The 27,384-nt window shown below is 38.1% G+C and overlaps 1 long non-coding RNA gene across 1 annotated transcript in view; it reads left to right on the top strand.

Annotated features, from left to right (window-relative positions):
* LOC122234580 overlaps positions 1–22,241 on the top strand; it is a 37,351-nt gene extending 15,110 nt beyond the window's left edge. The window contains exons 2-3 of the long non-coding RNA XR_006212420.1: positions 20,591–20,629; positions 21,777–22,241. This is a non-coding gene — a long non-coding RNA (uncharacterized LOC122234580). The remainder of the gene's footprint in view (positions 1–20,590; positions 20,630–21,776) is intronic.
* Positions 22,242–27,384: the final 5,143 nt, after the last annotated feature.

The raw sequence follows: 27,384 nt of genomic DNA, 5'->3' as shown, positions 1-27,384 counted from the left end.
ACAGTTCACTCCTGCCCACCGTTGCATGAACTGTTCTTTATTCAATGACCACTAACCACCTCCCCCCCCTTTTTTTTTTTGACCGCTAACCCTTTTGGTAAATTACTCACCACTACTCCTGGGGGAGCCTCCAGCCAATTATTGCCTGATAGGGGAGTATAAAAGGCTTTTAATATTGCCTCAAGGTGGGACCAATTCTGGGGACTGTTCATGCTTCAGGGCTTTCCAAGGGGTCAAGCTGAAGCCAGACTCCTGCTGACATATCTTAGTTTAGTTCCTTCCCCAGCCCTATTCTGTTTCTCTTATTCTCTCTCTCCTTCTAGCACTCCCTTAATACATCATGTGCACCCAAACCCCTGTTTCAGGCTGGGCTTCTAGGGAACCTGATCTAAGATACACTGTCTCAATATTTTCTATTCTCCCATGCCCTCATTCTTAGCCCAGGACCCAATGTCAATTAGACCTTCAGAAAATGTTCACTGAATGAAAAAATGGAATCATCTTCCTTGGGCAGCATGTTGATTATAGTACACTTTCTTTCTAAGTGTAATTTCTGATCATGAAATTAAAATTCCTGATTTTGGCATAAAGCCTATTTCACTGGCTTATACACATTAAGCCCACCTGCCTTTATTTATTAGTCTACTCTGATTTTTTGTTTTTACTGATTTTATGATCCCAAACATTATTTAATTTTTACATCTGAATTATATATAGTACTACATTGCTTGTACATTGTGTTATGTGTCTTATTTCCTCAGCTGGAACACAATTTTATGGATTTTATGTTTCTCTGAATTGCTTAGGACCAAGCAGCTTGCTAGATACATAGTGCTCAATTAATAATTGTACAATGTTTATGTAACAGTTTAGTTTAAAGGGATTGTATTTGAACACAAATTTTCTCTTAGAAAGTGCTTCTTTTTTCTTTATTACTCTTGGATCATTTAATCCCTGTTTGAAAACTCTATTTCCATAGTAGCAGATTGTCATAAAAGAAAGATTATCATAAAAGAAAGAAAAGTGTGGTCTTTACTTCGAATGGCCAGAAAGAGAAGCATGGGAAGGAAAGTGCAAAATTATAAATAAAATGAATGAATCAAGCAGAGGGAAATAGTGCAAAGAATGACAAATCATTTCTAACACTGTTAATGGTATTACTGTACTTCAAGATGATTAAACTAGCCAGCAGCATCCAGAAGCTCAAACATTAGTAATGTGATAAACTTTAGAAGCTGAAGGCAAAAAGCATTAGGCCAGTCCCGGGGGTCCTTCCTGGCTTCAAAGCAGTGCCCTCTATTTGATCAGTGAGGGCAATAGTATAGAACCTACGCTCTGTAATGATTTACAGTATCATCAAGTTCCCAATAAGCCTGTATTTAAGACTTGCCCGAGGTGACTTTGTCTTTAATTTGCAAAAAGTGGTCGATATCCAAGTAGTGACAAACCGAATCTGGCCCACAAATGAGAGAGAAAAATAATGTGACACAAAACAAACTTCTTTTTGGAGAACCTAAAGAGAGTTCATGACAACCTTCGGTGACTGGAATTGGGTGGGTATTTCTTTGGCTTTACGTGGCAAGATATTTTAAAATACACTTAGTGGTTGTTGCTGTCAACCAGACTTTCCTTGCCATTGAGGATGCTCGCCTCTTCTTGCAGTGGAGAATTTGGGGTTGAACAAAGGACCGCCAGAGAGGTGTCAGAAGTTGAGGGGCTCCTGGCTGGCTCAGTCAGTAAAGCATGCAACTCTTGATCTTGGGGTTGTGAGTTCGAGCCCCATGTTGGGTGTAGAGATTACTTAAAAATAAAATCTTACAAAAACATTCAGAAATAGCCAAAGTAAAACTAATGAATCACTGAAGTAGTAATCAGTAAAAGTTTATTGAGCACACACTAGTAAGACAGTTTGTAAACTGGAAGGACTCAAACCAAGGCACAAAATAAGGCTCAGGGGTGTAATGTTATAAAGCAGCTCGTGTAATGAGAAAGCACTGACTATTCTTCATAGTAATTATTATATTGGTTATAATATAAGAATTCTCTCAGATGATAGGGAACTGGTCAGTGGTTACCTAATATCAACCTTGCAGTTTAGGTTTTGCATATGATTATCAGAGGCATAAGCAAGAAACCACCCAGGTCAAATTAGTCTTGCAAAATAAGCTAAATTAAACTTTGTATGACTAAACTGGTTTGGTCTGCTCAGGGAATTTTCAAAGATTCTCTCTGTTTGTTTTTTATTTTAACAAATGAGATTACACCTAAAGCTGAAAACTGACCCAGTCTTGGGGGTGCAAAAATTCAGATAAATGTCTAAACATGGATTTCTGTTTATTAGCTTGGGATTCATTAGGCTTCTTCAGCGGAGGAGAGATGTCCCATCATTTCTGAAAAATTCTTAATCATCAATCCAAATATTTTTTCCTATTCTTTTTCTCTCTTGTCCTTAAAATTTTTTTTTAATGTTTATTTATTTTTGAGAGAGAGAGAGAAAGAGAGAGAGCACAAGCAGGGGAGGGGCAGAGAAAGAGGGAGACACGGAATCTGAAGCAGGCTCCAGGCTCTGAGCTGTTAGCACAGAGCCCAACATGGGGCTCAAACTCAAGAACCATGAGATCATGACCTGAGCTGAAGTAGGACACATAACCAACTGAGCCACCCAGGCACCCCTCTCTTATCCTTTTAGAGCTCTGGTTTGGCATAATCTTTTGGTCTCTTTTTTGTAATTTCTATCAAGATCTCTCTATGTTACCTTCTGGATGATTGTTTCTGTCTTCCTGTTTCACACTTCAGCTTTTTTAGCCTATTAAAATTAAATTTTTTTTAGTTGTAGAAGCTGTATTTTAGTCTATATGCTGCAAAAGTGAGCACTACGTATATATTTTTTGTTTATTTAAAAATAGGCTTCATCATTTCTATGATGTCTTTCTTTTTCCTCATATTTTAAACCATTCTTAAATTTATTTAGATACAAAGCCTTTTAGACTTTTTTTTCAGGTCTTTTCTGTTGGCTTTTGCACATGGTACTGGTTTTTTCCTCTGTGTTTTATGTAGTTTTGGGAGAAGGGTTTTTTTTTTTTTTTTTTTAATAGCGTGACCTCATGTTTTTTGGAAACTTATTTGCATAAACTCTTTGAAACTGTGATAAATCTAATACTCCAGAGAGGATTTGAATTTGTTTCTGTCAGGAACCTGGAGGAACTACCAGCCCAGGACAACTCTAAATTGACTTTATAGCTTGTGATTTATTGGACCTCCCAGGTAGTGTGAATGTGGCCTATAAAACTGCATGAAGGCTGGCTGTGGTTAAGAAATTTTAGGGAAGAGTCCCACCCTCTCTGAGACTAAATTTCTGGATAGGTGATATTGTTTTCAGTTCTGTGAGTGCCAGAATTATTTCCTAGGTCACTCTTACACTGGGGGTGAGGCCCTTGGCAGTCTTGGCTTTATGAAAGGGGATCTCCTATTAAACCACCCATGTTGTGTGAATCCTGGGCTTTGTGGCCTTTATTCTGTGGCTTTACTGGACTGGGAAAAACAAGGAGCATGTTCATTCAGTTTGGCAAATGCCCCCCAAGCCAAAACTAGCTTCATTTCTCTGATTACCCCTCTCGGTTCCTACTTTCACTGAATTCCCCATATACTCAATAGCCAGGTAATTTATTTTATTGTATTTTATCTTGTATTTTGTTTTCTGCAGGAAGGTCAGGTAGGGTACTCTTTTAACCAGAATTGCTAGAAATAAAGCCCAGATATCAATTTGATATTATGTTGGGGGAAAACTTTCCTAATACTGAATAACTAGAAGAGCATTTGATGACCCCAGAATGAAACACATGACAGTGCTTTTTATAAGTATAGCTAGCAATAATATTATAATGACATACATAAAATAGTGAAGTGGTATTTGATAAGGGTTTTTTTTTTCAGTTTATTTATCTTGAGAGAGAGAGGGCATGCACGCGACCGTGCATGTGCTCAGGGGAGGGGCAGAGAGAGAGAAAGAGAGAGAGAGAGGAGAGAGAATCCCAAGCAGGCTGTGCACTGGCAGCACAGAGCCTGATGTAGGGCTTGAACCCACAAATCGTGAGGTCATGATCTGAGCTGAAATCAAGAGTCAGGTGCTCAACAAGCCACCCAGGTGCCAGATCAGGATTTTAATGCAAACATGTATATTTGATTTTATCATTTAATACTTCACTTGTGTTAATGATTGTGTAATAGAGCTAGGGTTTTATGGGGGTGAAATACTGTATTTTCCTGCCTTCCACTCTTCAAAGACCTTCTAATATCCTGAATGCTGGCCTGGCAATGAAGGCTCTTCAAAATGACAAGAGCTCATTTGCTTCATTTTTCCCTTGCTCCCTTTGTAGAGGGTGATACTCTCCACACCCAGACTTCACTGTTAGTAGCCCCTGACTGTGTTCTTCACCATTAGTAGCCCCTGACTGTGTTCTTTGCTTTGCTACCTCAAAGCCTTTGCATTTGTCCTGCCTCCTCTTCCCACCCATGCCTTGATTATTTTTGCAAAGAATATGGTTTTGGGGAAATAATGCATCTTTTCTACCTCTATTTCTGCTCTGAGGTTTATTTAGAAAGCATCCTTCTGAAGCCTCATCCTGACAAGACAAGATGGGATCTCTTTCTTTACCACCCAGAGCCTTTTAAACCTGTCTTCAAGCTCTTCTATTCTGGCTTGCATTATCATTTTGATTTTTTCTTACCCTCTCTGTTAGAGTAAGCTTCTTGGATGCGGAGACTTATTCGTAAGTGTGTGTTCCCCTCCAGATGCCAAAAACAGTGTCCAGAACATGTGGTGTAGGTACAAGAAAAGCACCAGATGTAATATAATCAAAACCCATCTATTTAATGGGATGAAATAGACTGGCTTGAGCACAGAGCACTCTTCTTTCAGTGTCAGTGCGTGTGAAATTATGAAAGGCGATAATAAGATGATATGGGAAAAAAGTGTGGCTTGTATGTAAGCAGGATTTGGAGCCCTTGTACTATGCAGAAGAAAGAGAATCATTATTCAGGAGGTAGGTGGAAAAAATGATTGATTTATTATCATTGACCTTGTGCATAAGTCTTTGTAAGCGGATCCAAGTTAAATTTTGCAGGATTATTGTCAAGAATGAGAATTAGAGGAATTCTTCTAGGATATAATTAAGCGTGGGCTAAATGCAAATTGCCTAGTGTGAAGTCACCCAAGGCTAGCTTAAATTTAACATGACAGTTTTTCAAAATATTATTTTCTTATGTGAGGACCCCAGAATAAGCACAATCATTTTTTGTGAGCAGCGTATCTTTATTTCTGCTCCCTGTTAGGTCTTTTGTGTTTTCAGATGCCTCTGCCTTCATGTGAGACATCACCGCAGCCTCGTGGCTGGCTGGTGGGATCGCTGCCTTTTCATACCCTTCACCAGATACAAAGCCCTTTGTAGCCACACGGCACTTTGAACTTTTTCAAAGCATAGTTACACCTTTTATGCCTGCAACTCTGTGAAGTAGGAAGCAGGAGTTTCACGACCCACCTTTTACTGAACAATGAGCCACAGAGAGGTTGAATGATGGCTTAAAGCAGTGGTGCTTCCTCACCAGCCTACTCTGCTTTCCTTCCTTCAGTGAAATTGTGTGGGCACACGAGCTCTCCTGGAACAAACACAAGCTGGGTTGTGTAGGCTACTTGACACACCTGTGTGATTGCTTGCTCTGCTGCATAAACAGAGGGCTGCAGGAAGATGGATGTGTTCTGAGAAAGCTTGTTTATGAGTTCAACATGTGTCATCTACACTGACGTGTGAACCCTGTGGGTGAGCCAATTTTCATAATGACTTCACATCATCATGCTAAGAGTTGACAATGATTTGGAAATTGGTTCACTTAATTTATGCCAGATACTTTCTTACTGTTTTATCACTATAGGCAAAATAACATTCAGATGGGAGAATTTTCATTTTGAAATTAACTTTTGGGCTCCCAAGCCAAACACTCATAAGACTGGTTAACCTGTCTTCTGGTAATAGCAAAATAAGCCCATCTCTAGCCAAGAAGCAGGGAATTCTTCCAAATCATTTGTTTCACCTGGAACTAAATCCATGAATTACCCCAGTGGGCATGATGGCGTTATTTAAGAATTTACAGAAGAAGTGAATGAACTTATTCATATCTCCTCACTCTTTTAGTAATTCCTCTACAGACTTCTCAAAAGGCAAGTTTTTTTTTTCTTAATACATTTATCATGGCTTTATTTACCCCAACATTTCCATTTAAAAATTTTATTCAGTTTTGTGGCACATTTTCACAGTTTTGCCATTTAAACCCATTTCATTCTTCAGGTTTGCATTAAAGAATTTATATAACTGTAGTGTTCTCTATGAATAAGAACTTTGACTCCAAAATCTGTTTTTCACTAATATATTTCTTCTAATCCTTAAGTGATTCTTATTGTTTTCCTCCAGACCAGATAAGTTGATTTCTCTCTTCTCCATTATGATCACCTATGTCAGTACTGTAGACCAGAATATTCATTTTGCGTGTGAGGTAGGTCTCGCCTTTTAATGTTTCCACTAGCTGTCTTCAAGTAGCTCCCTTAAAATAAGTCCCGGCCTTAGTTTTTTGCAGAATGAAAGTGACAAAGTAAGATCACCAGCAGGCCAAGAGAGAGAGCTGATGGACTCTTATCCTCAATAAAGGGATGCTGGAGGTTGGGGACTAGGTTGGCAAAATGCAGTCTGGGGAGGACTGGGGTCATCGAAGACCCTTTACTAGTTGAATGGAGGTTGTATGGATTCAGCCTAGCGTGCAGAGGTGCTGAACTTGGGGAAAGACTGAAGTTCTAGATCCTCTTCTGCTGCTTTGTAGCTCTAATATCTTGGATAAATTACCCAATCTCTCTGAACTTCATATTCCTAATTTATAAAATAAGAATAACGGTTGGGGTGCCTGGGTGGCTCAGTCGGTTAAGCGTCCGACTTCAGCTCAGGTCACGATCTCACGGTTCGTGAGTTCCGGCCCTGCGTCGGGCTCTGGGCTGATGATGGCCCAGAGCCTGGAGCCTGCTTCTGATTCTGTGTCCCCCTCTCTCTCTGACCCTCCCCTGTTCATGCTTTGTCTCTCTCTATCTCAAAAATAAATAAACGTTAAAAAAAAATTTTTTAAAGAATAATGGTAATATCTCCTAGGGTCAGTCATCTATTGCTAGGTAACAAACTGACCCAAAACTTGATGGCTTAAAACATGATAATTTATTTGCTCACAATTTGATCTGGGTTCAGCTGGGCAGTTCTTCTGTTGGTTTTTTGGGGTCACTAATGCAGGTACAATGATATGGGGGTTTGACTGGAGCTGGATGACCCCACACAGCTACCCCCTCACATGGAGGTCAGCTGGGACTCTCAGCAGAGTGCCTCCATTCTCTATGTGGCTGCTTCAACAGCAGAGCCTGGGTTTCTTACATGGCAATGGCAGTAATTCCAAGAAGGCAAGTCTCAATGTGCAAGGGCTTACCAAGTCACATGGCTAAGCCCAGGGTCAATGAGAGAGGGAACTATGCCACAATGTGGAGGCTCTATGTAGGATGATTTAGGTAACAGTCTATACATTCTTTCAGTAAAATGTGGTGATCCATGGAAAATGATTTTTTTAAGTGTTATATCAGCGTACATTCTATGTGGTGTGTATGTGCACGTATGAGTGGAGATGGTGGTGGGGAGGAGATAGGAAAACTTTAATAGATATTGAACTCACAGTCCTGAAAATAATTATTTAGTTTTATCTTTGACCTCCATTATTAAATTAAAAATATTTAATTAAGGTGGGCTTAGAGGTGTAGCATGCTGGAACCTGGGTAAAGTGATCAGTATGTGAAGCTTAAGAGAAATGGATTTAGCCACAGAGGATTAAAGACTCTGTGTTTCCAAAATATATCAGATTTATGGATGAGTTGGTCATTCATCGGAACCTGAATGTTCATTCTAACTGAGTTTAACTTGAAAGTCAGAAGGGTAGTAGTCAGGTGGAGAGTCAATGAGAGCTCTCCACATATCCTGACTGTGTATAGAGATTGTGGAGATGAAGATTCGTTTGAGACAGACTGGTGGGAACTAGGAAAGCACCATCCTTACAAGTAGAGGGAATTAGGGAAAGGACAGGGGACTTAAGGAAGAAGAAACCAAGAGAAATGCCTGCTTCTCTGGATACACAAAACTATATGGGTAGGGAAGGCAAATGGCATATGAATTTGGGGGTACTGTGACTTAGGGCAGGATCAGACAGGAGCTTAGAGTTTCCATATCATAAGTGTCCTTAATGGTAGCCCTTAAGTAATCTTGGGATGAAGAGGGAGGATGTGGAAGCTCAACAACCATCCTGAGCCACTGGGTCCCAGGTATAAAGGCAGGGGTGACAGTGGGGTTGAGTCTTTTAAATTTTCTAAGTCAGGACAAGCTCAGAAACTGGTGAAAGTGGCTGGCATCAGTGGGCTCGGGGGAGAAGTTTTGGAAGGCTGACCCTGTATGATAGAGGGTCTCAGGAATTTCCTTGTTAGAAGTGCACATCCCTGGGGCGCCTGGGTGGCTCAGTCGGTTAAGTGGCCGGCTTCGCCCAGGTCATGATCTCACGGTCCGTGAGTTCGAGCCCCGCGTCGGGCTCTGTGCTGACAGCTCAGAGCCTGGAGCTTGTTTCAGATTCTGTGTCTCCCTCTCTCTGACCCTCCCCCGTTCATGCTTTGTCTCTCTCTGTCTCAAAAATAAATAAACGCTAAAAAAAAAAAAATAAAAAAAAAAATAAAAGTGCACATCCCTGAACTCATCCCAGAGGTTGTGACCCAGTACATCTGGTGTGGTGCCCAGGAATTTGCATTTTCAGGAAACAGCTTGGTGCTGATGATCTAATCTGTATTGTCCAATATGGTACACATGTGGCTATTTAAATTTAAATTAGTTAAAATTAAATGAAATAAAAATTTGATTACTCATCTACTAGCCATGTTTCAAGTGCCCGGTAGCCACATATAATGGCTACTACATCGAAAGATGCAGGAGTAGAACATTATCACCATTACAAAAAATTCTATTGGATTGTGCCGGTTAAGCCATCTACTCTATGCATCCTTTTCTTCGGACCACAGCTAGTTCTGCCAAACCTTCCCGGGTTTGTGCCTTGTGCCACATCCATAACCACATCTCTTCCCAGAGGAGCAAACCTAGCATGCATGACATTTCAGGACCATGGACAACGACATACAGGTCCATCCCTCCCCTCACATAGGTTTTGTCACTCTGTACTTAAGTGTAAACAGTAGAGAAGCTATCAATGGCAGTCTAAAGTAAGGAATCCAAGGCAGCAAGCCAGGTTGACAAGAGACTTTGACTCATACTGAAAACTTCAGTCTATAATCCCATAGCTCAATGGTAGTGATTTTGGCTTCTGGCCACATCAGTTTTTCTTAAAGAGAAATAAGGGGAAGGAGCCTTGAGCTGCTATTTAGAATGTATCACTAACAAGCACCATACATATTGATGTAGGGCAGAAAGTAAGAGATGAGCATGGAAGATTCAAGCAGGATTAAATTCTGGGCTGCCACTTACTTGTGGTGCCGCCATGGGAATGTTACTTAACCTCTCCAGTCCTCAGTTTTTCAATCTGTAAAATGGCTATAATAATATTAATGTTATTAAATAATAAAATGCATTTAATATACCTAGTGTAAGTACTAGGTATATAGTAGGCATTCAATAAGTATTAGTTTTATTTCCCTTGTTGGTAAATTGAGCTTTATACTCCCTAACATGGCAAGCTACAACTTATGGTACAGGGTCTCTACTCTCTGGTTGTGGTATCAAAATTTAGGGACAGAGATGACTTGATAGGCCATCTTTTAAAAATCTGTCCCCAGGTAGGGTCTAGTAGATCTATGTGCTTCAAGTACCCAGAAAACTGCAATATGGAAAAGATCACAATCTTATTATTTATCGGAGCTAGTAAGTTTTGTTAATGCAATCCTTTTCAAAATGTCAAAGTGTAGTGTGCCCTCATCTATTTGGGAACATAAATAAATGGTCATATCATTTCCCAAAGATCTCTCTCTTACGTAGGATCAGGTGATTTAAACTCCTCAAATAGAGATCAGTTTGAAATTATGCTTTGATACTATTTTTATTTTTAACTTTATTGAGTATAATTGACACAATTGCAAGACATTTAAAGTGTACAACGTGATGATTTCATATACATGTGCATCTAGTTAACTAACTTCTGGTTAATTAACACATCTGTCACCTCACATATTTATACCCCCTAGCTTTTTGGGTGAGAACATATAATTTCTCTCTTAGCAAATTTCAGTTATACAAAACAGTGTTATCCACTATAATCACCATGCTATACATTAAATCCTCTTATGGATCTTATTTACCTTGTAACTGAAAGTTTGTATCCTTTTACCAACATCTCCCTATTTTCCCCACCCTCTCCCCAGCCCCTGGCAACCTCTTTTCTACTTCTTATTTCCATGAGTTCACTTCTTTTTTTTCTCTTTAAATTTCACATGTAAGCAATGCCATGAAAGATTTGTTTTACTGTCTGACTTATTCCATCAGCGTAATGTCCTCCAGGTTCATCCATATTGTCACAAATGACAAGATTTCCTACTTTTTTGAGGCTGAATAATATTCCAGTGTGTGTGTGTGTGTGTGTGTGTGCGCGCGCGCGTGGGTGGGTGTACACACACTAGGTTTTCTTGATCCAGTCATCCATTGATGGACATTTACATTGATTCTATACCTTGGCTATTGTGAATAATGTTGTAGTAAACATGAGAGTACAGATATCTCTTTGAGATAATAGTTTCATTTCATTTGGATATATACCCAGAGGTGAGATTGTTGGATCATATGGTAGTTCTATTTTTAATTCCTTGAGAAAATCCATGCTATTTTCCACAATGGCTGTACCATTTACATTCCTGCCAGCAGTACACAAAGATTCCTTTTTCTCCACATCCTCATTGGAATTTGTTATCTTTTCTTAAAATTTATTTTAATTTATTTTTATTTTTTATAAGAGCCATCCTAACAAGTGTGATATCTCATTGTGGTCTTTATTTGCATTTCCCTGATTATTAGAGAAGTTGTGGACCTGTTGGGTCAGTTGTATGTCTTCTTTGGAAAAATGTCTATTGAATTTCCTTGTCCATTTTTAATGTAGGTTAGTTGTTTTGATTTTTTGCTATTGAGTTATATGAATTCCTTATATATTTTGGATATTAACCGCATCAAATATGTGGTTTGCAAATATTTTCTCCTATTTCATATGTCGCCTTTTCATTTTGTTGATGGTTTCTTTTGTTGAACAGACATTTTTAGTTTGATGTATTCCCACTTGTTTGCTTCTGCTTTTGGTGTGAAATCCAAAAAATCATTGCGAAGACCAGTTGTCAAGGTCTCTATGTTTTCTTCTAGGAATTTTACAATTTCAGATTGTATGTTCAAGTCTTTAATACATTTTGACTTGAAATTTGCATATGGCATAAGATAGAGGCCTGGTTTTATTCATTTGCATGTAGCTATCCAGTTTTTCCAACACCATTTATTAAGGAGACTATCCTTTCCCTATTGAATATTTTTGACTCCTCTGTCATAAGTAGACTGACCATTTATGCATAGGTTTATTTCTGGGCTCTATATTCTGTCCAACTGATATGCGTGTCTGTTTTAAATGTCAGTGTCATACATTTTTGATACTATAGCTTTGAAATGTAGCTTGAAATCAGGAAATGTACTGTTTCCATCTTTGTTCTTCTTTTTTCAAGGTTGCTTTGGCTTGAAATCATGCTTTGATTCCCAATGGATATAATAATATCTTCATTGGATATTTCTTTTCCAATTAATTGTAAACAGTAATATTTAGAAGTGCCTGCTCGTCCAGGACATTTATCTTTATCAACCTTTGGATAATGTAAAGGTTAAGTATCTATATAATTCATAATGAATCTATGTTCTAGTTAAGTTTCAAATAACAGAAAAACACATGTTTAGAGTAGAACCTTTTTTAATGATGGTATTTTAGTGACATGTCAAACATGGAATTGTCCATGCCATAGAAGGCACTGCTGTGTTAAAGTTACTGTAATCCAAAGGCCCTATTTTAACTAACATGAGTATAGGAATGAATAGTAGCATGGAAGCAGTGGGACACTTAGATTCCAATCCCCATCTTGCCGTTTACCAGTAATGCAGTGCTGAACCACTTGCTTGGTTTCTCCAAGACTCACTGTCCTCCTGTATGGAATGGAGATAATAAGACTCTGCATATAAGTTGTAAGGATTAGAGATAATATACAGTGCTCAGCATGAAAATGGTAAAATTGAGTTTATATTACTTATATTTACTCTTGTCCAGGAAAGATTTAGGGGTCATAGTATTGTATTAATAATGATCATGAGTGTTACCAGGAAATCCTATTAATATTATTAAAAGCAAACATGAACCAACACTATATAATGTTGATTTCATTCTTTGCCTTGCAGATAGTTATTTTAAGCATATGTATTAGAAGGTCACATGATTCTGGAATGTATTACTCATAAATTTAGAAAGAAATGGAATATGTGAAACTACCAAATTAAAAAAAAATTTTTAATGTTTTATTTATTTTTGAGAGAGACAGACCATAAGCGGGGAAGGGGCAGGGAGAGAGGGGGACAGAAGATCCAAAGCGGGCCCTGAGCTGATAGGCTGACAGCAATGAGCCGGGTGTGGGGCTCAAACCCATGAACCGCAAGATCATGACCTGAGCTGAAGTTAGGCGCTCAACCAACTGAGCCACCCAGGTGCCCCTCCAACTACCAGTTTTTAAAAATATATTGTTATAAAATTTCACAACTGGCGAAAAATACTTCCCTTTCAAATTGCCCTCAAAGTGTTGTTTTTCATACCGGATGCATAACTTACTGTCTCATTTTAATCTGGTAAAAAATGTGCCCTCCAGAGAATTAATTTTAATTTACTTTTTTTTTGACCTAATATGTTACCTATTAAAATAGCTAGGAGTAAACCTTGGCTTTGACATGAGAGGAAAAAAGATTATAATTTGAAGTTTTTTTCTTTAGTTACTTGGACATTAACTTATTGTTAAAGGAAAGAAAAAACCCTAAGAAGTCTTTCTGCTTTGGATGTATGCCAACAAATAGAACTAAAATATATTTCACTTGGATTTTTCTAATTATTGTATTTATTCCTTTGTGACAGTGGAAACATTTGAAAATTTAAAAGTACTGTTTTCTTCCCTAATGATGTCATCTTTCCACACTGAAGCAGTAAAATTTTTCTTTGTCTTTCATTACATCTACTTCAATATCAAGGTACAAACACATTTTTGCTGTTCTTTGTGCATAATAAATTTAGACAAATTTGCTCATAATAGAAACTATGGTTACCTTTTCTATACAGCAATGATGAGCCTTTTGTTCCTAAGAAAATATTTCATAGTGGCATGTGGTGGTGATTTTTTGAAAATTACTTTGTTGCGATATGATTGACATGCTGTACATATTTAACACATATAACTTGGTGAGTTTGGAGATATGTATATGCCTATGAAACAATCACCAGAATCTATGCCATAAACATATCTATCACCTCCAAAAGTTTTCTCCTACCCTAATTATTATTATTATTATTTGTTGTTGTAAAAACGCTTAACATAGACCTACTCTTTTAGAAAAATTTAAAATACACAATACGGTTTTGTTAATAATAGGAATTATGCTGTATAGTTGATCTGTGGTGGTGACACATATTTGCACCCTAATGAGGTAGAAATAATAATGTTTTTTCACAGAGATTCGTTAGAAAGGCAAACACCTCTCTTCATATAACAGATTTTCAAACACTTATTAGAGCCAGTTACCCAGGTATACTGATAGACTACAGAGTTAGCTGGGGTGGTGTGGGGGCAGGGACATCAATCAGGTTAGCTCACCCTGCCCAGTCATGCTGGGATGGGTGATGGGAAAGCCATCAATGGAAAACTGCAGTGTGGCAAATTAGCTGCAGGTACTGAAATGTGCTAGGAGGGCAACTGATAACGGTTAGTTGTGTAAAGGAAGCATTTTTAGTTAAAAGGAAACTAACAAAATGAACTCTCATCCAGGCTGAGAGGTAGAACTTTGCCATATTCCAAACGCCCCCTCTGTGTTCCTGTCAGATCATATTCCTGTTCCTCCTGGCTGAATTTTATACGATACTGTCTTATTTCATTACAATTTTACCCCTTGGATGCATTTTAATAAACATAATGTTCAGTGTTTTCTGCTTGCTATAAATGGAATCATACTTAGGTATTCATCTGTAACTTGTTCCTTTTCCTCAGGTTTAGATTTTTGAGATTCATCCGTGTTGATACGTGTTATTCTAGGTCATTCGTTTTCACCAGTGTATGTTATTGTAGTATATGAAAACACGACCCCTTAGCTCTCTGTTTTACTATTGATTGTTATTTGTGTTGTTTCTTGTTGTTGTGTTATTACTAACAGTGAGGTTATAAATATGCTTGTATATGTCTCCTGTACACGTGCATGAGTTTCTCTAGGGAATTTAACTAGGGGTAGGAATATTAGGTCACAGACTATATGCTTTCAAATAATATTTTGCAGATTGGCTGTAATAACTGTACCAACGAACAATCCCACCAGCTCTCTATGAGAGTTTGTGTTGTTTCACTTCTTTGCCGACACTTGTTATTTCTCTACCACATTTGTAATGTGACTGTAGGCTTTAGAGCTATAGTGAACTGGGGTTCAAACCCTAACGATAGCTTGTGACCTGGGGCTAACATTATCAGCTGGTAGAGTTCTTGTAATGATGAAGTGTGTCTTTACACTGGGAATAATCATTGTTATTGCTAATATCGTATAGTCCTTGTGATAAGCTTTAAGACTTTTTAAGAAAATTAAGTTGAAAAGATTCATTCTCTATCATATGTTATTTAGAACCATCCTAACTTCCTTTCTAATAAAGTCACTTAATGAATGCATATAGAATAAGATGCATGCGTATTTTACATATACTCACCCACATATGGACAAACTGAGAAAAAAAAAACACTTCCATATGTGACTGAGAATATTCTGTTGGTCTGGCTAAGTATGTATGTGGTATGTGTAACCATTTATCTTTCTTATTGTATAAACATTTAGTCCAGGAAAAATTCCTTTCTGGCTTTCTTTAAAGGCAGACAGGAATATTTTTCTGTTCCTGATGGTTTTCTGAGGACATCTGTGATAGATTAAAAATTGTCTCAAATTCTTGGACATTCCTTCCATTGAGAGATCCATTTCTCTGCATTTGAATCAAGGCTGGCCTGGATTGCCTTGATCAATAGAACACAACAGAAGTGATACAATACCAGTTCTGGGCCTGTTCTAAGAGCTCTGACAGCTTTCTCCTTTGTCTCTTGGAGTCCTGATCATAAATCAGCCGTTTGTTAAGTAGTCTAACTACCCTGTTAGAGAAAACACATGGAGAGGTCCTGAGATTACATAGTGAGGGAGAGGAACTCAACTGAACCCTGCCATCTGCAACACCATCAAGACATTGGGCTTGTAAGGGAAGTCACCTGGGACCCTCTAGCCTAGCCCAGCCACCCGCTGAATAGCACGAGTGACCCCAATGATACCACACGGAACAGAAGAATCACCTAGCCTTGCTGTTCCCAAATTTCTGACCCACCACATCATAAAATAGAATAAAATGGATGCTGTGTTAAGCTACTGAGTTTTTTTTTTTTTTTTTAATTTTTTTTTTCAACGTTTTTTATTTATTTTGGGGACAGAGAGAGACAGAGCATGAACGGGGGAGGGGCAGAGAGAGAGGGAGACACAGAATCGGAAACAGGCCCCAGGCTCCGAGCCATCAGCCCAGAGCCTGATGCGGGGCTCGAACTCACGGACCGCAAGATCGTGACCTGGCTGAAGTCGGACGCTTAACCGACTGCGCCACCCAGGCGCCCCAGCTACTGAGTTTTGAGGTAGTTTGTTACACAGCAGGAAATAACTGGAAGAGCAGCTTTTCAAGGCTGGTGGCTGGGGTGGTGGAAGCTGCATTATTCTGCTTCTGGCTAAAATGTTTTCACATGTTTGACTGTAGAAATGGAGAGTCTTTCTGTTTATCAAGGACCAGGAGCCATTGTGGCAGTGACTCATGGGTTTTCATCAAATCTTGAAAAACTAAGAACTGCAGTATTTGGCAACATGGATGATTTGGCCAATTCTGTCTGGGAAGTAATATCAATACATAGATTGCAAAAACGTAGGTGACTTGCATGGTGTCTCAAATGTTTAGTCTGAGAATGTTTAGGATTTGTCTCTTAGATATCTTCCTTTACCTTAATTACATTTTATTATTTACTAGTTAAACCCTGCATAATCATCTTCATGTGCTTGACTAAAACATTTTTATAAAGTGTATGTCCTTTTATTTGAACTTAATCTATTATCTTTTAGGCTTAAGTGGCATCCTCTGGTTCTAGCATGCTAAGATTTAGTGAAAAGGCCCCAATTACACTATGTCTGCCTCTGAATTTATAACCTTCAAGTCTCCAATATTTTCTTTTGCTCTCTTGTTTTCATTGACTTTCCTTGAGTTTCTAATAAAATAATTAATTACCCTTCTCTGGATTTTTTTTTGAATTTCCAATAGTATTTTTTTTTTTTTTTTTGGCAATTAATATATAGGATGGAATAATTTGTCTTCTGTCCTCTGTCTGATCCTAGCATTCTGTTGGCTTTGTAATTTAACTGCCTGTTGGGATAATATGGTGAAACTCTGCCTTCCCACTGATTATAGATATTCCCCAAATTATTTCTCATTGGTAGAAGTCCTGGAAGTTCACCTAGCCTTTTCTTTTCCTCTCCCCTGGGGATTGAGCCCTGTCTTACACTCTCAGTTCCTAAACTCACCATCCAATCAAATCAAATCTTCTAGAGAGGCTCTTGGCATAGAATGGATGAGCACCCTTGGTGATTCTGCCATATCTTTGCCTTGACTTGAAAATAACACTTTAAAGAATGTATTTTCAACTTCTTATGGACTATGTAGCATAATCCAGGATGACTCCAGGTCAAGTTCACCTATGTTAAGATAGACTTTTTTTTACTTAGGAAACTTAAAAAAAACCCAAACACCTCTTTATTATGGAAATGTTTAAATATACACACAATAAAGAGAATAGAAAAGTAAATCTCTTGTACTCCTCACTCAGCTTCAACAATTATCAACACATGTCCAATCTTGTTCCCTCTATATTCCTAATCCACACTCACTTCTTAACTTCTCCCCACCCCACTGGATTATTTTAAAGCAAATCCCAGATATCCTATCACTTCATTGTAGACTTTAGTATTTGCTTCTAAAAGATAAAGAATTCTTTTTTTTTTTTAATTTTTTTTAAATTTATTTATTTTTGAGACAGAGAGAGACAGAGCATGAACGGGGGAGGGGCAGAGAGAGAGGGAGACACAGAATCGGAAGCAGGCTCCAGGCTCTGAGCCATCAGCCCAGAGCCCGATGCGGGGCTCGAACTCACGGACCGCGAGATCGTGACCTGAGTTGAAGTCCGACGCTTAACCGACTGAGCCACCCAGGCGCCCCAGAATTCTTTTTTTTTAAAAACCATAATACCATTATCATGTCTTCAATAGATATCAAGGTTTCAGGAAACAAAGTATCCCAGGAAAATAACTTGAGCCCATATAATATTATTAATGTGTGTTTGAATTGCTTGTCTTAAAATGCATTATCTATCCTATTTATACAGTATGAAATCATCGAACAATTCATCTTCATTCACTTAGCATGCATTATTAAAAGACATTTAAGGGTCATCTATAAACTTTGGTTCCTATACAATCGCCTTCTTTATATTAGCATTGAATAAGATCGATTTGAATACTAATCTCTGGGGAAAGAAACCCTCTTGTTGACACATCTCCTCCCAGGGAAAGGTGTGCTCAATATTCACCCCTTTGTCTACCATCTGTATGAGACAAATTCCTCATCCACATCAAGATATTTCTTTCAGCCCCGATTTTTAAAAATGAAAAGAAACTATTATTAAATAGTGTTTTATTCAAAGAGTTTGAATCGGTTTTGTTGAGGTATAATTTACATACAATAAAACTCACTTATCTTAAGTGAATTCAGTGAATTAAACTGGATTTTCAGTTTTGAAAAATGTATACAATCCTGTAACAGACACCACAATGAAGATGTAGAACAATGACATCATCCCAAATGGTTCCCATATGTCTCCACCAATACTCTACCACTTGGCCCATGGCAATGACCAAACTGCTTTCTATCACTACAGTATGCCTTTTTTGGAATTCATATAGGATGGAATCTTTTGCATCTGGCTTCTTTCACTTAGCATAATACTTTTGCAACTCATTGCCTGTATCAGTAGTTTGTTCTTTTTGTTGTATGTTATTCTGTCATGCAAAGATGCCAACATTTATCTGTTCACCAGGTGATGGATGTTTGGATTGCTTCCAGTTTGGGCTATATGAATAGGAGATCATGTTTGTGTAGATCTGTGTTTTCATTTCTCTTTGGTAAATACCTAAGAGTGGAAGTGCTGGGTCATATGGTAAGTGCATGTTGAACTTTATTAACAAACTACCAAATTGTTTTCCATAGTGGCTGAACCAGTTTGCATTTCCACCAGAAAAGTATGAAAGTTCCACTTTCTCTACATCCTCTAGAGCTGTCAATATTTAATTTTAGCCATTGTAGGGATTGTGTGGTAGTATCTTGTGATTTCCCTAATTACTAATGACCTTGAACATCTTTTCATGTACCTATTTGCTATTCATGTATCCTCTTTTCTGGACTTTCTGTTTTGGGTCTTTTGCTCATTTTTAAAATCGGGTTATCCATCTTCCTATTGTTGAATCATAAGGGTCCTTTATATTCTGGACACAATACTTATCAGGTATAAGTATTAATATTTTCTCCAGGCCTGTGGCTTACCATTTCATTTTCTTAACACTGATTTCTGAAGAGTGAAAGTTTTACATTTTGATGAAGTCTAATTTGTCATTTTTTTCTTTTAGAATTTATGTTTTTATATCCTATAAAAATTATTTGCCCAACCTAAGCGGAGATTTTTCTCTGTGTTTTCTTCTAGAATTCTTATAGTTTTAGCTTTTATATTTAGGTCTGTGACCCATTGTGAGTTACTTTTGTGTATGCTGTAAGGTAAAGGTTAAGGTTCATTTTTATTTTTGCATATGGATATCTGGTTTTTACAGCACTCTTTTTGAAAAGGTTATCATTTCCTTACTTAATTGTCTTGGCACCTTTGGTGCAGATCAATTCACAATATATGTATGAGTCAATTTCTGGACTTTTTTGTTTCATTGTCAATTGTTACATTTATCCACATTTTCTATATTGCCATTCTGTATGTCTGTCTTTGTTTTTAAATTTTGTAATTTTTTTAAACATTTATTTATTTTTGAGAGACAGAGAAAGAGCACGATCAGGGGAGGGGCAGAGAAAGAGAGGGAGACACAGAATCTGAAGTAGGCTCCAGGCTCTGAGCTGTCAGCACAGAGCCCGATGCGAGGCTTGAATGCACCAACCATGAGATCATGACCTAAGCCGAAGTCAGATGCTTAGCTAACTGAGCCACCCAGACTCCCCTAGTACTATTTCTTCTAGAATCGATCTGAAAAAAATAGAGATGTCAAAAATGGTATAAAAATGTTTATTTCAGCATTTATGGTAGCAAACTGGAAAAAAAGCTATATACTTAATGATAGGGGAATGATTAAATAACTAGTGATATATTGGTTCGATGAAATATTGGATAATCATTAAAAATGTAAATTTTAGAGACTATAAGACCACAGGATAGATAATTGAAAATGCCAGAATCACCTTATTTTTCTCTCTTTTTAAAGAGAGAAAAGTAGAGAGAGCAGGGGAGGGGCAGAGAGAGAGAGAGAGAGAGAGAGAGAGAGAGAGAGAGAGAATCCCAGGCAGACTCCATGCTGTCAGCACAGAGCCTGATGTGGGGCTTGATCTTATGAACCGTGAGATCATGACCTGATCAAGAGTCAGATGCTCAACCACTGAGCCACCCAGGCACCCCTCCCAAATCACCTTCTGGTAACATTGAACCAAGTTACATTTATCAGTCATATTTGAGAGTATCCAACTTTAGTCTTGCTACAACGAGTAATTTGAAAAAACACAATGTGGTATAATCCTAACTGTGTGTGAAATATGGAATTATATAATAAAGCCAATTTGGATGGCAAAAGTGGTATCTTGTTTTGATTTATAATTCTTTGATTGCTAGCAACACTGAATATTTGTTCATCTGTGTAGACTAGTTGTGTAGGCTAACAGTTTTGTGAATTGATTTTCTCTTTGAATGGAATTTGGGTAAATTCTATCAGTTTGATTTGTTGAGAAGGCATCTAGTTAGTGAGCTTTTTGTTCTTTTATTAAGAAATCTATTTATTGTACTACAGTGTGGTTTGCGAAGCATACTTTAAAGTATTTAAATATTCTTTAGGTTTCGTGGGGAAAAATTCACATCAAAGTGATTTGAATAGTAAGTATTCATGATTCTTTTCTCATATTTCTTTGCTGTTTAAAAAGCTTATTATTAGGTAGGTGTAACTTGTGTTGTTAATTTTGCTTATTGTTTTAGATATTTTAAAATATGTATTTTTTTGCATATTTAACTGCTCTGCTCTTTCTGTGTTTGGAAGCATCTGCTTCTGTAACTTTTGATATTAAAGTTTCTATTTGAGAAATAAAAATAAAACTAATAAGCCAGGGCCAAAAGAAAATTGTTAAGTGTATAACTAAGAAATGAAAAGCATTCACCATCTGTCACTAAATTGCTTTTCTAAAATATAATGCCAAGATGTAGAAACGTACTAAGTCACTGTGTTCAAACAAGTGCAAAGAGTTTGTATGGGAGTGAGTATGACATGTTTGGAAGGCAGGAGAGATGGCTCAAAGGGAGTGTGTTGGTATTGAAGAAAGGTGGGAAAAAGCTGGGGGACAAGGTGGGACCAGATAATAGGAACCCTAGATGCCATGCTGAGAAGTTTGAAATTCTTTCTGTAGATAATTGGGAGCAATAAAGGATACAAGTTTAGAAAAGTGACATAATGAAAATAATATAAAAAAAATTTTGTCTAATGTGTAACACGGTGACTATAGTTGATAACTGTACATTTAACACTATATTGTATTGTATAAATTGAAATTTGCTAAAGGAATAGAACTTAAATGTTCATGCTAAAAAAAAAAAAGGTAAATATATGAGGTGATGGATGTGCTAATTAACTCAATGGGGGAAATCCTTTCATAATGTATACATGTATCAAATAATCATGTTGTATACTTTAAATATCTTATAGTTTTATTTGTAAATTATACCTCAATAAAAAGAAGAAAGAAAAAATTGTTAAAAATTTAATGTTTATTTATTTATTTTGAGAGAGAGAGAGCGAAAGAGAGAATCCCAAGCAGGCTTCACACTGTCAACACGGAGCCTGACACAGGGCTTGATGTCATGAACTGTGAGATCATGACTTGAGCCAAAATCTAGGGTTGGACGCTTAACCAACTGAGGCACCCAAGGCACCCTTAAAAAATTTGAATTGTAATGGTAGTCTTGAACCTATTCAGAGCCAGACTGTGAAGGGTCCTTACTTTAGTATCTGAGATGGTCCTTCTCTCTCCAGGCCACTTCTGTTTGCTCCAACGAATTTGACCAAAGTAAACAGAATGCTTCCAATCAGCACTCATTTAAGCAAAAGGAGACTTAATTATTTTAATGAGAATGGTATATGTTACAGCCAAAAATATTATAGAGGCCAGCAAAGATGGGTTCTAGTTTGTGGTGGCTTCAGTGGATTTTCCGTGTCTGAGCCTTCATCCCGCCGTGCTCACCACAGCTGCATGACTCTTGATGGACTGTCATCTGCTCTCAGTGTTCATCCAAAGAAGACCTGAAAAAAACAAAACAAAACCAAAAACAAGACGTGGAAGTGTTCCGATGGTGTGGTGATGAGAGCCCTTACCCTGGTGACTCTTGGTTTCTTTGGATCATTATAAGTTAACTTCTGTAGGACTAAATGACTCTCTCTTAAAATAATAAAAGAATTCAACCATGTGTGTAATGTTTGTCCTTTGGGCATTAGGGAAAGGTATAGGATGGGTATTCTATTGCTACGCCGATTAGCAACTCCTCTGTAAATGGGAGGGCGTTAGTCAAGATTAAAGACTAGAAGGGAGGTAGGTGATCCTGCTGTTTGTGCTTAGCTGAGTGTCCCCTAATATTTCACTGGGCTGACAGCCAGGGTCATTTCTGTGGTTTCAAAAGGCCATACTGGAACAAGATGTGGGGTATGTTCCCAGAAAGATTAAAATTTGAGTGTATGTGAATGTTGTACATTCATTCATTCAACAAATATTTATTTTTAAAAATTTATTTATTTATTTTGGGAGAAACTGTGTGTGATGAGTAGGGGAGGAGCAGAGAGGGAGAGAGAGAATCCCAAGTGGGCTCCATGCATCAGCCCTGATGTGGGGCTCAAACTCATGAACCATGAGATCATGACCTGAGCCGAAGTCCAGAGCCACATGCTTAACCGACGGAGCCACTCAGGCACCCCAGTTCAACAAATATTAAGGGTATACTATGTACTGGGTACTGTTTTAGGTGTTGGGATTACAGCATTTATCAAAACAGATGAAAATCACTGCTATTAAAAGCCTATATTCCAGCCTTGTATAGAACCACCAGTATATAAGATTGATTAAGAGGAAAAAGAGAGGGGCGCCTGGGTGGCTCAGTCGGTTAAACGTCCGACTTCAACTCAGGTCACGATCTCACGGTCCGTGAGTTCGAGCCCCGCGTCGGGCTCTGGGCTGATGGCTCAGAGCCTGGAGCCTGCTTCGGATTCTGTGTCTCCCTCTCTCTCTGCCCCTCCCCCGTTCATGCTCTGTCTCTCTCTGTCTCAAAAATAAATAAACGTTAAAAAAAATTTAAAAAAAAAAGAGAGAAAAAAGAAACCAGTGGGTAAGAAAACTCTTGTGCTTTTAATGAACACCATTAAGAAGGGAAAAAATGACCCACAGAATGGGAGAGGACATTTGCAAATCATATGTCTGATATCATATATCTAGCGTAAAGAATATATAAGAAACTCAATAAGACAAACACCCCAGTTTAAAAATGAGCAAAGGAATTCAGTAAACATTTTCTCAGAGAAGATCCACAAATGGCCTTCTGGCACAGGAAAAGATGCTCAATGTCAGTAGCCATTGGGGAAATGCAAATCAAAACCACAATGAGATAACTACTTTATACCCACTAGGAGGATTAAAATCAAAGAGAGATAATAACAAGTGTTGGTGAGGATGTAGAGAAACTGGAACCCTCATATATTGCTGGTGGGAATGTAAAATGGCACAGCTGCTATGGGAAATAGTCTGGCAGTTTCTCAAAAGATTAAACACAGAATAACATGACTTCCTTCCAGCAATTCCACTCCTAAGTATATCCCCAAGAGAAATGAAAATGTACATCTGTACAGAAACTTGTACACAAATGTCTATTCATAATGTCCAAAAGTAGAAATAACCAAATGCCTGTTAACTGATGAATGGATCAATAAAATGTGATAAATCTATAAAATGGAATTTTTTGGCAATAAAAAGGAATGAAGTACTGATATGTAGATGAACCTTGAAACCATTATGCTAAGAAGTCAGACACAGAAGGGCATATATTGTATGATTATATTTGTGTGAAAATTGCCCATTTCTAGAATAGGCGAATCCTAGAGACAAAAAGTATATTAGTGGTTGCCTGGGGCTGAGGGGAGAGGGCCTGTTGTTGGGGAGAAATGGAAATGACTGCTAATGGGTTCAGGGGTTCTTTTGGGGGTGATGAAAATGTCCAAAAATTGCGACGTTTGTACAACACCCATGAATGTACTAAAAACTACTGAGTTGTGCAATTTACATAGCTAAATTGTGTTTATGTCAATAAAGAAGAGGGTTAGAAAGGGTAGTGGGCGAATGTGTCTGTCTCAGCCCTGGGTTACTGGCAGCTACAAAAACGAAACAGTTCTGGAAAGGAAGTTCCCATCCTGTTTGATTAGTGGGCATGGCAGCTCTGTGTCAGACCTGCTGGGTTTTACCAGCAGCCCTAAGACCTAAGATCTGTCCTCCACTTCCCTAAGATAGCTCCGGCTTGGTAGTCTGGACACGGCCATTTGTGGGAAACACTGATCTTACTCCTACCCCAGATTAGATGGCTCAGTTCCCTGCTGCAGCCTGGGAAATCCTTCTCACTGAGGGTCAGGGGCCACGAGAGGGCCACGGTGGAGAGGGGTTAGAGACAGGCTGGTGGCTATGGAGGGGAGCAGAGAAGAATGCATCCAGTTTTCTTTTGAGGGAGGACAGCATTTGAGAGAGAGGAGATAATCTTTGGCATCTTGTGCAGAATAAGCAAAATTATAAGTTTGTTTTCAAAAGCCAAACTCAAAATATTGTATGCTTTTCAAGTGATATAAACCTCATGTTGCTTTTCAAGTCGCTTCCAAATTCATGTACTTAAATCACTTTATATATGTTGTGAAAATTACAGTGATTCAAGAGACATCCCGAATTATTATGTGGGAGAATGTTAATAGACACGATCAGAAGACAAAAACAGAAATGGAAGTAATTCAAAATGGTTTGATATTCTGAATGAAACCAGTATCGATTAGGGATGAAAAAATTTTAATGCAGTTGGCTTCAAATGGTAACAGAGCATATGGGCTCTCAGTTGTTATCCATTGAAAGGGATGAAAAAACACACCGACTTCAGTGAGCATGGAGGTAGTCCTTACGACATTCCAGCAGAGGTTCCTTATCAAGCTGCACCTGTGGTGCAATTCACGCTTCTGTTGCTGGTGGCCGACTGGCTCAGCGCGACACTGTTTTGCCCGCAGCATCAGAGTTCTCGTCTCTTCCTATGTTGAAGTTAGATGATTTGACTAGGCTGCTAGCACTTGTGCGATGGGTTTTTCTTAAAATATTTTCACCAGCAGAGGGGCACCTGGATGGCTCAGACGGTTAGGTGTCCCGCTCTTGATTTCCGCTCAGGTCATGATCTCACGGTTGGTGAGTTCGATCTTCACACTGGATTCACTCTCTCTCCCTCTACTCCCTCTCCCCCTGCTCATGTTCTCTTTGTCTCTAAAATAAATAAATAAATAAATAGATAGATAGATAGATAAGTATTTTATTTTATTTTATTTTTTTTATTTTTTTTTTTAATTTTTTAAAATTTTTTTTTTCAACGTTTTTTATTTATTTTTGGGACAGAGAGAGACAGAGCATGAACGGGGGAGGGTCAGAGAGAGAGGGAGACACAGAATCGGAAACAGGCTCCAGGCTCCGAGCCATCAGCCCAGAGCCTGACGCGGGGCTCGAACTCACGGACCGCGAGATCGTGACCTGGCTGAAGTCGGACGCTTAACCGACTGCGCCACCCAGGCGCCCCGATAAGTAAGTATTTTAATCAGCATGAATTCTGTAGTCAGTCCAACTCCCAGCATTTGCCTCTGCGTGGTAGGCCAGTAATGCCCAAACTTTGCTGCACATTGATTCTCTTGATGATCTCTAAATATGCTGATGCATGGCTCCTACTCCCAGATATTTTGGTTTAAGAGGTATGGTATACAACCTGATCATTGAGATTTCAAAAATTCCCCAGATGGTCCTCTGCAGCAAAATTTGGGCACGACGGTACTGTACTATTATTTAAAGACTCCACGTAAGCCACTCCCAGACCAAAAGGGAAGAGCATTAACCCTGGCAAGTCACTGTATACGGAGAATAAGACTGTTATATTATGCAGTAGCATGTAAAGGCAAGTAGTAAGAGATGTTCCAGTGACACAGTAAGAAGTAAATACTTCTTACTACAATTTTTTTTTTTTTTTCAGTTCTTAATTTTATTTAACGCCGTTATTCTTAGCTCCGGGCTAAATGCTTTCTCTTGCTTCTTGGCATTAATAGCTTTTACGTATTTTTGTAACCTTATCTCTTTATTCTGTCATCTCGTGGCAGGTTCTGCATATTTAATTTAATTTCTTGGTCTTTTTGATGAATGGATCCCTGAAGGCTCCTATTTATATGCTTTGCTAGCCATACTGTTCACAGGTTTCTTTCTTGTGTGCCCAGCTTGAACGTGACATGGGACTGGATGGTCTCAGCGAGCAGGGAGGAAAGGCAGTCTTCTGCCTCCGTACCCAGTCCAAATCAGCACTGACATGGTTTTCACTCACGTCACTGGAAACCAAATCTCTAATTTGTTTCCCATTATCATTCCAAGGGCTCTCCCGTTTCTCCACTGCTGTTCCTCCTTGCCATTTATTGCTTTCCAGGCTTCTCTATGATTGAATAACTATGCAGAAAAGAATTCCCCCGGAGGTATTAGATTGAATTTTTTCTCAAGATTAAAAAAAATGTCCTGTTTATTAATGAATTGTACGGGCAGTTTGTATCTGGGTTGGCCTGTTTTTGCAACCCTCCCTCTTGCTTTGCCAAGATACTATTTGAAATATGACTTAATATGCCTTGAACTTCCTTTTGGAAACTATTAATATATTAAATAACGTCAGAACCAAAGTAACAATAGACCAACATCCCTGTTGCCTTAAATGGGTAGGCTTTTTATTTTTTTCACTCACAGTTCTACCTAATGTCTGTATTTCTTTTACTCACTTTTTCTGGTTATAAAAATAATATGTAATCATATGAAAAAAAATTGAAATTACAGAATAATATTTTTTAAATTGAGACAGAAATCACTTATAGTTATATTGACATAATTACTGCCAATATTTTGGTGTATTTATTCTTAACCTTTCTCCTATATACATTTTTCAAATTTTTATGAGGAAATTTTTAAATATATAAAAAAATGGAAACACCAGCGCAAGGAACACTTATCTATCTATACATATACCTACAACCTAGATTTGACTGTTTTTAGAATTTTGTAATAAAATATTCATATCCCTCCATTTTTTCCCCCTGTGTAATTGGCAAGAGTAATTATGGTATGAAATTTTGGTTCTTTTGAATATCATCTTTTCATCTTAATAGTTTGCGCATCCTCTGAGATTCTTGCCTGAATAAATGATTTCATTCGGGATTGCAAAATGGTGTTTTCTAATTCTGTTCCCTCTACATTTATTAGCTGGAATTATTTTGTAAAGAGCAGCTTTTCTTCACAAACTTTGGTTCCTCCTAAAAAGGCAGGGCAAATGCTTACTAATTTCCCTTT

The sequence above is a fragment of the Panthera tigris genome, chromosome A2 (assembly GCF_018350195.1).
Source record: "Panthera tigris isolate Pti1 chromosome A2, P.tigris_Pti1_mat1.1, whole genome shotgun sequence".
Taxonomy (NCBI): Eukaryota; Metazoa; Chordata; class Mammalia; order Carnivora; family Felidae; genus Panthera; species Panthera tigris.
The sequence above is the reverse complement of the archived record's forward strand: the minus strand, read 5'-3'. Positions and strand labels throughout refer to the sequence as shown.